Raw genomic sequence first — 12,436 nt, forward strand, 5'->3', positions numbered from 1 at the left:
GCATTCCCTACAAGAATCATCTCTTTGACAATGGATCATCTTCTCCTAAATAATTTGCTGAATCAACAAAAGCCAGGCCAAAAGAATTCCAATTGGTGCGCTTAAGTGTGTGTTTCCAGCACAGAACAACATGGTGTCCATATGGCTTTCACTCCCCGAGGCAGGGCCTGGGGTATGCAGCTGTTCAGCAATGTATTGTGGTCCAAATGTACACACAACTAAAGCGTACCTTCTTTTATTTTCTGTTACCAATCTCAAAGTGCTCCAGCAAATCCATTCCCTGATTTCTTACGATGGGGGTGGAGTGGTGCTGGTGTTAAGGAAAGGAGGTAGCAACAGGAGATTTTAAAATTACCCATTAAAGGTAACTTAATCATCTTCTCTCATATAAAAGACTCTTTAGTCAATTCAATCCCTTTTAGCCCATGGCTTTTCCATGCCTAAACCCCCTAACAGACTAGATTCCCTGAGCCTTAAAGGATTTCCCTCACCCTGTCCCAATCACACCAAGATGACATCTTAGAGCAGAGCTAAGCTTAACTATCCTCATGATGCTGGCTAAAGGATACCCTGATGTACCCCCTGCCCTCTCAGTGTTCAAGGTCTCTGGGTCTGGGACTCTGTCTGCACTCTTGCCCCTGTGCAGACACCCTCAGCTGGTGTCACTCAGGCCCTGGACTCTCAGCACAGGCAGTGGGTGGGGATTGCTCCTCGAGTGCTCACAGGCCCCCTCTCCACTCTTTCTGGCACATGGCATCCTTATGGTGTGGCTGTCACTCACACGCAGTCCCCACCCTGGGAAGGCCACCTGCTGTCCTCTTCTACACATTCCCTTCTTCCTTTGCTTCAGCCATCTATTTGGCAAGGTTACCAGCAAGCACTTTTAGTTGCTTCCTGCATGCCTCATAGAGGGGGTAGGGGACACAGTGAGGGAACATAAGAACATCTGTATCCTTATGTGCCACACACAAGCCAGAGAACATGGGGCTCAGTCTCAGGCCTCCTTCTGCTTAAGCATGCCATGCTGCCATTATTGCTCTACTGCATTTGCCCATTAAGAGCCAGGGGGAACCCCAAAATGAAATCTCCTCTTAAAGTTATAAATGGGAAACAGGGCACAGTTAACTTCTGCTTCTAGCTATTCCCTCAACTATCTGATGGTTCTGCTTTCTTTCCAGCAACTCCCCGCCCCTCCCAGCCTGAGGCCCAAGGCAGCATCTTCACCCCACTCTCCATTCTTTTACAACTCCTGCCTTCCCATAGAAGAGGGCTTTCCACTTTCTCTTTCTGCTGGACAGGAGCACCCCTTATGTGATCTCAACTGTCTCCTCCACACGTTAACATAGTCCACCAAGCTGGGCTCTTACTATTTTAAGAATATTTGGAATTTAGAAAACACTGCTCTAGGTTTTTAAAGCCAAAGTGTAAAGACTTGTTGTGTTACTGAGAACTTTTTGTGTTGGAAGTCAAAAGCAGAATATGGACTTGCTTTTTCCCTCTGCAATCCTGCTTTATCTAAAGTCTCCCTGAGGTAATGGATGCCTCTGATTGAATAAGGGTGAGATCAAACACAAGGAAGTGTGAAAAAGAAAATACATTTAAAATATTTTTAAAGTAATATCCTTACATCCCTCCCCATTCTCCCTTCCCTTCGTATCCTTCCTTCCCATGACATCTTTCATTTCTTCTCCTTCCTTTCTGTGTGCAAAGATCTCAGCATCCAAGGAAGAGGCATTGAAGAGTGCAGCCTAGGAAGCAAGACAGTGAGGAGAGGCAAGTGGAAATGAATGAAGTGTGTGTGCAGAGGTTATATTGAGAGTCCTCTGTAAAGGAATTTTTCAAATGTGATTAAAGTCCCTAATCAGTTGACTTTAAGTTCATCAAAAAGGAGATTATTCTGGGAGGGCCTGACTTAATCAACTGGACAGCTTTTAAGTGAGGGCTTAAGATATTACTAAGTGAAAGAAGCCAATGTGAAAAGGCTACATGCTGTATGATTCCAATGACAGTCATGCACCACTTACTGACAGGGATGTTTCTGAGAAATGCATCATCAGGCAATTTTGTCATTGTGTGAATGCCACAGAGGGCACTTACACAAACCTAGATGATATAGCCAACTACACACCTAGGCTATATCATATAACCTAACCTATTGCTCCTAGTCTACAAGTCTGTACAGCATGTTACCATACAACACGAGATTAAATCAAGCACAAGGGAAAATGAGGTAATCAAAAGGCCCAGTAAACACAAGATGTATGAGGCAACTCCTAGTGTAACACAGCCTACTGTTTTACAGCAAATTTTTTTTTAACAAACAGAAAGAGCACACTTTAAAGTAATGATAAAAAGTTTAGTATAGTAAATACACAAACCAGTAACATAGTTGTTTACTATCAAGTCTTACGTACTGTACAAATTGTACGTGCTATACTTTTATACGACTGACAGCGCAGCAGGTTTGTTTACATCAGTATCAACACAAACATGAGAGTAATGTGCTGTGTTATGATGTCATGATGGTTATGACATCATTGGGCAATAGAAATTTTTCAGCACCATATAATCTTATGAGACCACCATAGCACATATGGTCCATTGTTGACCAAAACGTCACTATGTGGTGCATGACTGCACATGACATTCTGGAACAGGCAAAACTATGGAGACAGTAAAACTATAGAGACAGGATCAGTGGTTGCTATGGGTAGGGAGCATGGAGAGTGATGAATATGCAAAGCACAGGATTTTTAGGGCAATAAAACTATTCTGTATAATATTACAGTGATGGATACATGTCATTATACATTTGTCCAAACCCATAGAATGTACAACAACCAGAGTGAACCCTAATGTAAATTATGAACTTGGGATTATAATGATGCATGAATATAGGTTCATCAGTTGTAACAGATGAATCACTCTAGTGTTGGATGTTGATGGTGGGAAAGGCTGTCTATGTGTGGGGACAGGGACATATGGGGACTGTCTCCACTTTCTGCACAATTTTGCTGTGAACCTAAATATGCTATGAAAAACAAAGTTTATTAATTAAAATAATAATAATAATAATAAGGCAGCTCAGGCCTGTCCTGATAAAAGCAGGATCTGCCTTTCAATTGTTTCCCTTCCCCCTGGACCTGCCTTCCTGGCTACAGCCTATGGACACAAAGCTTCAGCCCATGCCCACTGGTGTCCAGCCTGCTTGTCTCACTCCCTCCCCGACTGAGTGCCCTTCAGACTTGCTTAGCCAGCTCTCAGAAGTTGCATAAGGCAATTCCTTGTGTTTGTATGTGTATAATTAAATAAGACATGCAGAACTTTGGTGAGTTCTTCAGAGATAAACAAGTTAGTATTCTTTTTTTAAGTGTATTATTCTTTTTGTGATGTCCCACAGTGTAGTCTTGGCAGTGAAATGACTTATAGCCCTATATAAATCAAATGCTGACTTTCCAAATTAAAAAATATATACATGCTGATCACAGAGTGTGCTAGTTTTCTATCTTTCTATTGCTGTATAACAAATTACCACAAATTCATTGGCTTAAAACAGTACTTATTATCTCACAGTTTCTACAAATCCAAGGTCTGGACATAGTGTAACTGGGTTCTCTGCTCAGGATTCACAAGGCTGAATTCAAGGTGTGACTGTGTCCACATAATCATCTAGAGTTCAAAGTCTTCTTCCAAGCTCATCCAATTTGTTGGCAGGAAGTTCCCCATTTTCTTGCTGGCTGTTGGCCAGGGGTCACCCTCAGGTCCTAGAGGCTGCTGTCTGTGAGGTCTTTTGGATCCTTACCCTGTGGCCCTCCACAGGTAGTTCACAACCTGCTTCTTCCCAGCCATCAGGAGAAGCTTTTTGATGCTTCATCTTCTTTTAGGTGTGCATCTGATTAGGTCAGACCCACACAGGATAATCTCCCTTTTGATGAACTCAAAGCTGATTAGAAACCTAATCACAAGGGTGATATCCCATCACATTCACAGGTCGATCCCACACTCAAGGAGAGGGCATTATACAAGGTGGGGGTCATTAACGGTCATCTTGAAATTCTGCCTTCCACATAGAATCAGCTACCTTGACTGCTTGGACCTGCCAGGCTGTGAGTCTCACCCTGAATCAATATGACTGACTAGAAGGAAGAAATCCAAAGCAGTACCATCTTGTTGTTATTCCACCATGATATACAACAGTATTCAAGTATCATGCACTTCTGGTTATTTCCCAAATAGCCCCCAGTACTTTTTACTTTTTTCCAAGTCACGTAAATCAAAAGAGCTGACAATAATTGTTTTCTAAAAGCACTAAAAGGGGTTTTCTCCCTCACCATCTTCACTCAGAGTCCATAAGCAAAGTCTGCATTAGCAGTGACCTCACGAAAAGATGCTAAATACGTCTGAAGTTTTTTTCTACCAGACACCTCAAATCGCTGACTCCCAACTAAAAGCCCAGTTAAAGGTTCAGGTTCTGGTGAAGACTGTGGTGCAGCACTCACAGCTGTAAAAATACCTCTTGCCTCCGGGTTAGATCAAAGAATAGAGTTGGCTTTTCTGATGTTCAGGCCTCTGGAGTCTTGAGTCAGGGCATCACAGGCTCACTTCCTGATTCATCGATCTTCCAAGATCCTGACCACCACTCTTGGGACACTCTGCCCCCTTCTAACTGACTAAGTTTAGACCCAGCTAGTGGGAGCCCTTGCCCAAGATGCCCATGCCATTGCTTCCCTCCCTCCCACCTCTACTTCTTTGCCATTGAGACCAGCATTACACAAGCCCAAGGAGAAAACAAAAAGGTGGAGTAGATTTGGGTGAGAGTGACGGGAAGATGAGAAACAAGTAACAATGGACTCGGAAAACACGCCAAGACTTCCAGCCATGACACAATTCTTTGGCACAGTTTCAGGCATTCCATGTCTTACCACCCACTCCCCACATCCTCACCACCATTTCCCAAATGAAGGCTAGGGAATGCCACCTACTCCCACCTAGAGAACAATTTCAAATTGTTCTGCTACATAGTTCAGACTATACAAGAGGGTAATTGGGCACTTGACTCTGTGAAGTGACCTATACTTTTGGTGGTTTTTTCCGACTTTTTCTCAGAATGTAATGAGGAGAGAATAGCTGTTAGAAATAACAAGAGAAAAAAAAAGCAATACAATACTTTGAATGGCTCAGTCTTCCCAGCCACTATGTTTTCCTTGAGATAATCTGACCTAGCTAGATCCTGGATATAGAATCTGCACACTCAACAACTTTTAAAAGTTGCTTAATTTTTGAGAGAAGCTGAACCTTCAGCAGAGTAGCAGAAAGACTTGCAGTGCCCTGGGATTAAACCAGCCAAAGAGAAATCCAGAAACCAAAGTCTCTCCGGCATTAGTCACTAATAATCTGTGCTCCAACACCTAAGGAAATTGGGCTTTCTCCTGCAAAGGCCATGGCCTTTCCTCTCACTATCCTCTGCAAGTGGGGGGTAAGGGGTGGTGGGTTGTCTGTAGTGACAGATCAACCAGACAAATGTCCCGTCAGCAGTTTAGGACAAAGTGTAAATATATTTCATGATGAAACACTGAATGTGATGAGTAATTTACACGTACACAAATCAGCCATAGTTTATCTTTCCAACTGAGCCGCAGCCCCTTCTTTGCCATCCCAGCCATGGTTATGGTAGGATTCTTCCCAGTCTGTTTCTCTAAGATTTGACCAGTTTACTGGAATCCTGAGCCACATGATGGCATTTGTGTTGCTAAGGTAATGCTAACTGCTATAATAGATAAACCCTGAAATCTTTGTTCCACATAGTCATTCAGGAACCAAATGAAAAAAGGCTCTGCCATCTTCAGCACATGGTTTCCAAGGTCACTCTGGCCACTGACAGACAGACAACAGAGGGGGAAGAGTGAAGGCAAATCGCCTAGGAAGTGTTTATGCGCCAAGCCTGTCATTCCATTGACCAAAACTCAGTCATATCGCTCCCACTTGAATGCAAGAGTGGTTGAGAAATATAGTCCCAAGGAGAAAACAAGTGATTGGGTAGCCACTTCCCAGAAACAGTTGTCTATGGAAGAGAAGCATGAATCATTTGTTGACAGCAACCCAGCTCTGCTACAAGGAAGATGATAGCGGTGGTGATGGTAGTGGTGGCTGCAGCTGCTACCATTTACACCAAGCCCCTGCTAAATGCTTAACAAATAGTTTCTCATTGAATCCTCAGACAAACCCTATGAAATATATTTTATTAATCCACTTTTAAAGATAAGAAAGCTGAGGCTCAGCAAAAATAAGTTACTTTTCTAAAAATACATGACTAACCAGGGAGAAACAAGGACTAAAATCCCAGAACATCTGACCATAAAGTGTGTGATCTTAAGCACCATCTTCATACTGTTTCCCATAAGTTTGGCTCTAGTTATTTGATTAGCTTTTTCCTCTTTGAGTTGTTTATCTTATTGCCAGAGAAGTTCCTACTCACCACAAAACTTGGAACTCCTCATGAGTTAGGGAATTGTCTAGGATCTATAAAATTCCTTTGCTCTTTGAAGCTAATTCTTCCTTTCTATTTAATGACCCCTGGATCTCCCACTCACCAAAATCTCCATGAACTGGGCTCTCTCATTTCTTGGATGCACATTCCTAGGTCAGCTCCCTGGGGCTATTTCTCACACCCAAGTTTTTCCTAATGAATTTGCTTCAAGTCATTGAATGTACTTTTTGTTGCCCTTGGAGCTCTTCCAACAAGAAGGTTTCTCCAAAAATGTCCTGTTGCTTTTCATACTCCTCTCCTCAACCCTCAGATGTCACAAATCTCTCCTTTCACTTTTTCCCTCAAACTCTGTTTTCAGGCTTTGTTTTGCAATCTGTTACTTTTGTTCCCCCCTTGAGAAATGACACCTTCGAAACTTAATACTTAGGTTTAAAATTGTTCTAGTCCAAGTAAGGGCTAGACAGCTTCCATGTTGGAGACAAGACTGAGTCAAATCAGGGAAAAATTAATAACAATGGGGCTGCAAGTGTCTTCATTTTGGCAGATTTGTTTTTTAATCTGGGGTAATTCAACCAGGCAATGTCAAGTACTTTCTGACATAAATTCAATGGAAGATTCAGTCTCGCTTTTTGAAGTTAAAAGGGCGGGGTGCTTGAGAGGGGACTAATTTTAGATCTTTAGTTGTTCATTACAATAACAAAAGCCTGATTCATTCTTTTTCTCTCAGAACTCTAACCCATATTGTCAGAGAATTTCTTATATCCTCACCTGAGAACTTGGAAATCTCCAGGTGACAGAGTCTTTGTTTTAAGATTTTCTATGATCTGAAAATCCCATTTTAATTTCGTTTGTCTTTTTCCCCCTCTTTTAACTGAGAATGGCTTTTCTTCTTTCCTACAGAAATATTTCATATGCCATGTCACCCTCCCCTTTTAGTGAGCTGACTTATGAAAGGTAAGTGATCTTCATACTGGAAAAATCTCATCATACAGCTTTCTTCTTCAAGAATCTTCATGAAATTACCCAATGCAAAAGCATAATGGAGCGTGTGTGTGTGTGTGTGTGTGTGTGTGTGTGTGTGTGTCTCCTTTCTCTCCTTGACAACCAAGAATCTATTTCCCAGAGCCATCTGTAGCACCTACTATGTTCCCATAATAATAATTTCTGACCAGAATCAGAATCAGGCTGAATCAGCCTTACTGAGTTCCCACCTTTGTGGAGGAATTTGCCTGGGCCAAGAAAATTCACAAAAACTATTACTTCTCTGTTCCCAAAGCCCCAAATTACCATTGTCATTCTAAGTAGTCAACAAAACTTTTAAGAGACATTTAGTTATACATGGCAGATTAAATGGGTTTATTTATCTCCAGTCCTTGCCAAATGCTACAAAAATTATAGTAAGGAGAGAATAAAATACATAAACCCATAAGGAAGAGGACAATAAGAGAAATTAATTAAATTTGGTAGCTAAAATGGACTGATGATAACTGACTTAGCAGACCTGATGAAAATAAAACCTAAGCAGGCAGTGGGGAAAAGCCAGAAGCAAGCTGATCTGGACTATAGAGAGTTCAAGAACTAGAGATACCCGGCCCCTCTTAAAGAAGGTATCTGCACATGCCTGAAAACTAAAGGATTTTTGCAAAGTCTATATAACATGGTGTTTCTATTATCTACTGCTCCATAAAAACCTACTCCAAATATTGGTGGTTTAAAATAGCCATGTTGTTTTGGTCACGGTTTTATGGGTCAGAAATTAAGGAAGGGCTCAGCTGGTCACACCACCTCCGATTCTTGGAGCACCAGCTAGAACAGTTGAAGCAGGAAGATCCACTTCCAAGATGGCTTCATCACTCACATTCTGGCTCTTAAATGACCTTTAGCCTCACTCTCACTCTCGCCCTTGCTCTTATTCTCTCTTTCTCTTCAAGGATTCTCCATTCTCCAGAGCTTCTCAGTGTGACTTGGGTTTCTCATAGAAGAGTGGTCTCAGGATAGATGAACTTCTTACATGGAGACTGGCTTCTAAGATGTAGGAAGCAGAAGCTACCAGACTAAAGACCATTCCCAGAACTGGCCCAGCACCACTTCCACTGCATGCTGTTGGTCAAAGCAACCCCAGGACCCGTCAGATTCAGGGAGTGGAGAAATAACAGACTCACCTCCTGATGAGAGAGGGCAAGGTCACATTAGAAGAAGAGCAGGTGGGATGAGGAATATAATTGTGGCCATCTTTGGAAAACGCAATGTACCATGGTTTCCCCTTTAGCCACAATAGTTCACATACTTCCCACATACAAAATACATTCACCCCATGCAAAAGATATAAAGTCACATCCCATTATAGCATCAGCTCAAATCTAGGATCTCATCATCTAAATGAGGTCCAGGTGCAGATGTTCTTTGGACACAATTCCTCATATATAGCTCCTCAAGTTCAGTTCCTCTTAACCTGAAGATTTGTGAACTAAAGAGATAAGAATTCTTCCCCCACAAATGCCCAACATGCAATGCACAGTATGTAGAATGAGAAATATAGTTGGATGATCTTTGGAAAAGACCATATGCCACAGGCAGTTAGAGCCCTCCCCTGTAGTGAGGAAATTACCTCTCATTCATCCAAGGAAAGGATGGGAGATACTCTCTGGAAAGAGTCTTTGCATTTGGGACAGTGGACTCAGCTGAAGACAGAACTGCAATGATGAAGACAAAAATTAAACAAAGTTTATATACTGAACAGGAGAACCCATAGCCCCTTTTTCTTCTCAGTTCCCAGAATACTAGCAGTTAGGCTTACATCCCTCAGGAGAGACAGTAGAGAAAAACCTCTCTGAAAAACAAGTGACAAGCCCAAAGGGAAAGAAAATTTACAGATACTATCATTTTGAGGAACCTAATGAAGAAGCCCACTCCAGTGACACAATAATTCAGGCTACCTTTCAGTAGATATCCAACAGGGCAGAGTAGATAAACACTGTGCCTACTTTCTTCCATGAATACATTAAAATTACAACTAAATTATAGAACAATCAACCTGGAGAACCATCTAAAGTCTAGCTGAACAGAAGTGTTATAATTAAGGATATAAAGAAGAAGCCACATCAAGACTGGTAAGAGGGGTGGAGATGCAAAATGGGCCCTACACCTGAGTGTGGCAGTTGAGACTTCGGAGGGCTATTACGACCATGGAGATTCCCCGGGAGGAGCAAAAGACGCCAGCCCCACACCTAGCTTCCCAGCCTGGAATACAAGTGTCAGGAAGAGGAGCCCCCACAACATCTGGCTGTGAAAAACAGTGGGGATTCCAACAATGTGGGTGGGATGGAAGGCTGCAAGAAATCCACATGTCCTCTTAAAGGCATGGTGCACAGACTCACTTGTTCACAGGAACTCACCTGTGGCTCTGGCAGAGGGACAGTGACTCAGGGGGCATAGGAGGCATAGAGGGGTCAGACAGGCTTTCAGGTAAGGCCTGAAAGTTGCCATTTTCCCCTGTGTGTGGTCCTTCTCTTGTGCAGCCAAAAGACAGACACCATCTTTCCTGTGTTAAGCCCACCCCCACATGGACAAATATAAATATGATTGGTATGGTGAGCTCCACTGCTCCACCCTGCTGACTTCCTGGGACCCCATACCATCTGACTCCCCCAAAGCCAGAAACACTTTCTCCACCAGCAACCAGCCCTGTCTGCATTGCACTCTTTCTTGAAAAACTATAAGAGTCCACAGGCCCCAGATGAGTGGCAGCTGGCCTCAGTGTACTCAGAGCATTTTGCTGAGTAGCTCTAGGCTCAGCACTGGCCCCTAACCAGAATCTACATTAACCTGGCGACCATAGTTCTTCCTACTCTAGAGACCGCCTGAGACCCTGCCTCACCCAACTTGCCTACCACACAAGTCTTTATCAGTGACTGAACCTTAAGGGAGCAGCAGGCAGCAGTAAGCATCAGGGTGTCCTGGTCTTTTGTGAAGCTACCCCAGGTCCAGTCCTTGTTGCAGCCATCCTCAGTTCACAGCATAGCTTCTCCCACACATCTCCAGGTTTAGCACAGGCAGCAAACAAATGTGGATTGCTTTCTAACTCCTACAAGGTAATCCCCAGACAGTCACAGGCAGTGGGTGACCTGGGCCTGCAACAGAACCCCTCCCAACAGGCCTCAGAACCAACATACTTGGACATTGACTTCAGATCACAGCAGAGCACCACCCAACTAGCCCTACAAGCAGCATACCCAAAGGGAAGTTTCAACAGGCACCAGAGCCACTTGGGTGAATCCCACTCCATGGAGTAAGCTCTCCACATAGCAGTCCATAAGCATTGGATGTGGCCAAACCCCACAACCAATCAGCCAGAGAGTCAATTCCACCTCCTGATGTGCCAATAACAATCAAGGCTCAACTATAACAGGAGAGCACACACAACCCACTCAAGGAACAGTCCTGGAGCAGGTGACCTGGGAGACTGTGCCAGAGCTTTACAAGTCACCAATTACATAAGACCACCCAGCCAAGACTAGAAGACATAGCAGATCTACCTAATACATAGAAATAAACATAGAGAGGCAGCCAAAATGAGGACACTTAGAAATGCATCCCAAACGAAGAACAGGAGAAATTTTCAGAAAAAGATCTAAAATAAATGGAGGCAAAAAATCTACCAGAGAAAGAGTTCAAAACAATGGTTACAAGGATATTCAAGGACCTTAGTAAGAACTTCAACAAAGAGATAGCAAGTACAAAAAAGGACATAGAAACCATAAAAAAGAACCAGTCAGAAGTGAAGACTACAATAACTGAAATGAAGAATGCACTAGAAGGAATACCCAGCAGACTAGATGAAGCAGAGGATCAAATCAGAGATTTGGAAGACAAGGTAGCAGAAAACACCCAATTGGAACAGCAAAAAGAAAAAAGAATCTTAAAAAAAAAGAGAGAATAGTTTAAGAGACCTCTGGGACATCAAGTGTAACAACATTTGCATCATAGGGGTACCAGAAGGAAAAGAGAGAAAGCAAGAGATTGAGAACCTATCTGAAGAAATATTGACTGAAATTTCTTTAATCTGCAAAGGAAATAGACATACAAGTCCAGGAAGTGCAGAGTCCCAAACAGAAAGAACCCAAACAGGCCCACACCAAGACACATTATCATTAAATTGGCAAAGGTTATAGACAAAGAGAATTCTAAAAGCAGCAAGATACAGGCAGTTAGTTACCTACAAGGGAGCTCCCATAAGATTGTCAACTTATTTTTCAACAGAAACTTTGCAGGCCAGAAGGGACTAGCACAAAATATTCAAAGTGATGAAAAGCAAGGACCTACAACCAGGGTACTCTACCCAGCAGCGTTATCATTGAAAATCAAAGGACAGATAAAGAGCTTCCCAGACAAGAAATACCTAAGGTGTTCATCAGTACCAAACCAGTATTACAAGGACTGTTAGAGGGACTTCTTCAAGATTAAAAAAAAAAAATCAAAATTATGAATAATAAAATGGCAACAGCTACATATCTATCAACAATTACTTTCTATGTAAATGGATTAAATGGCCCAATCAAAAGACATAGGAGGGCTAAATGGATAAGGAAACAAAACCCTTCCATATGCTACCTACAGGAGACTCACTTTGGATTGAAAGACACACACAGACGGAAAGTAAAGGGATGGAAAAAGGTATTTCATGAAAATGGAAACAAACAAATAAACAAAGAGTTACAGTAGCAATACAGACAGACAAAATAGGCTTTAAAACAAAGGCTATATAATAAGAGACAAAGAAGGACCCAGTATTCCCACTTCTGAGTATTTATCTGAAGAAACCCAAAATGCTATTTGAGGGGACGTATGCATCCATATGTTCATTGCAGCATTGTTTACAATGGCTAAGATGTGGAGGCAGCCTGGGTGTCCATCAATGGATAAATGGATAGAGGAGATGGTGCACATATA

The sequence above is a fragment of the Rhinolophus sinicus genome, linkage group LG03 (assembly GCF_036562045.2).
Source record: "Rhinolophus sinicus isolate RSC01 linkage group LG03, ASM3656204v1, whole genome shotgun sequence".
In the NCBI taxonomy this organism is placed as follows: Eukaryota; Metazoa; Chordata; class Mammalia; order Chiroptera; family Rhinolophidae; genus Rhinolophus; species Rhinolophus sinicus.